Source organism: Chrysochloris asiatica, unplaced genomic scaffold (assembly GCF_000296735.1).
Source record: "Chrysochloris asiatica unplaced genomic scaffold, ChrAsi1.0 scaffold00039, whole genome shotgun sequence".
Lineage (NCBI taxonomy): Eukaryota > Metazoa > Chordata > Mammalia > Afrosoricida > Chrysochloridae > Chrysochloris > Chrysochloris asiatica.
In genome coordinates, this window is record NW_006408557.1 from 12831088 (window position 1) to 12833235 (window position 2148).

Below are 2148 nucleotides of genomic sequence, written 5' to 3' on the forward strand. Positions count from 1 at the left end.
TGTTGGAGGAGAATATTGAAAGTGCCATGGGCTGCCAAAAGAACCAATAGATCTGTTTTGGAAGAAGTGCAGCCAGAATGCTCCTTGGAGGCCAAGATGGCCAAACTTTGTCTTTCATACTTCAGATATATTGGCAGGAGGGACCAGTTACTGGAGAAGGATATTGTGTTTGGTAAGGTGAAGGGTCAGAGAAAAAGAGGAAGACCCTCAATGTGACGGATTGGCCAAGTGGCAGCATCAATGGACTCAAGCGTGGCAACAGTAGTGAGGTTGGCCCAGGAGTCCAGGATCGGGCAGTGTTTTGTTTTGCTGTGCATAAGGTAGCTATGGGTTGGTACCGACTTGATGGCACCTGACAACAACAATGAGTCAACTGGACAACACTTAACAACAGACAACTGTGAACAAAATATTGAAAGTTGCAGGGAGCATTAAGAGAAGATGGAAATAGTACACAAAGTCACTGTGCCAAAAAGAATTGACTGGCATTCAAACAGTCAGAAGCATGTTATATGAAGTATATGCAGTAAAGGCATTAACAAAAATTAAGTCACCAGAAATTGATAGGACACCAGTTGAAATTTTTCAAAAAACAGATGCAGCACTGGAAGTACTGACTAGTCTATTACAAGAAGACAACTACCTGGCCAACTAACTGAAAGAGATTCATATTTGTGCCCATTCCAAAGAAAGGTGATCTAACAGAGTGTGAAAATTATCAAGCAATATCATTAATAGCACATGCAAGTAAAATTTTACCAAAGATAATTTAAAAAATGATTTGAGTCGTACATTGACAGGGAGCTACCAAAAATTCAAGCCAGATTCAGAAGAGGATGTGGCATGACAAATATAATTGCTGACATAAGATGAATCTTGGCTGAAAGCAGAGAATACCAGAAAAATATTTACTTGTGTTTTATGGACTATGTGGACATTTGACTGTCTGGATCATAACAGATTATAGCTAACTAACATTGAGAGTACAGGAATTCCAGAACATATCATTGTGCTCATGCGGATATAAACCAAGAGGCAGTTTTTCAAACAGAACAAAGGATTTTGCATGGTTATGAAACTGTGTCAGGGTTGTGTCTTTCTACCATACATTATTTGCTCAGCATACAGTATCATTTATACTGTATGTTCGGCAAATAATCTGGGAAGCTGAGCAACATGAAGAAGAATATGGAATCAGGCTTGGAGGAAGACTCATTAACAAACTACAATATGCAGATGAAAGCGAAGAGAACTTAAAGTATTTACTGATGAATATCATAGACTACAATTTTCATATGCGTTATACCTCAACCTAAAGAAAACAGAACTCCTCACAACAGGATCAATATATATTGATAAATAGAGAAAAACAACAATAAGTTGTCAAGGATTTAATTTTACTTGAATGCACAATTAATGCTCAAGTCATGATGTATCCTTTCAGACATATTTGTTGCAGAAGACCTCTTTAAATCACTAAAGAGCAAAGAAGTCACTTTGAGGACCAAGGGGCACTTGACCCAAACCATGGTGCTTTTAATTGCCTCAAGTGCATATGAAATCTGCACAATGTATAAACAAGACCAAAGACTGGGAGAAAAAATTGATGCATGTGAATTATGGTGTTGGTGAAGAGTATTGAAAAAACCATAAATTATCAGAAGAACAAATAAATCTATCTTGGAAAACGTACAGCCAGAAAACAGCCTATACAGTAGGATGGCAAGATTTTGTGTCATGTACTTGACATATCTGTCAGGAGTAACCAGTCCCTGGAAAAGGATATCATGCTTGGTAAAGTGAAGGTCTGGTGAAAAAGAGGAAGCCCCTCAACTTGGTGGATTGGCACAGTGGTTGCAACAATCTGTTCAAACATAACAATTACAAGGATGGTGCAGAACCTGGCAGTGTTTTCTTCTGTTGTATGTACAGTTGCTATGAGTTGGAACAGATTCGGTGGCCCCTAACAACTACAAGAACAACTGATACTCACAACAAATTCCTTATCCTATTCACCTGTTGTATGTTCAGATTTTATAACATTGAAAAGAATTCCTTACCTTATACTAAAGTGAAGTTAAATAAGAACCATACGCACCTGTTCCGACTGACCTATAAACTAGTATTTCCTCTTTTTTTTTTTTTTTT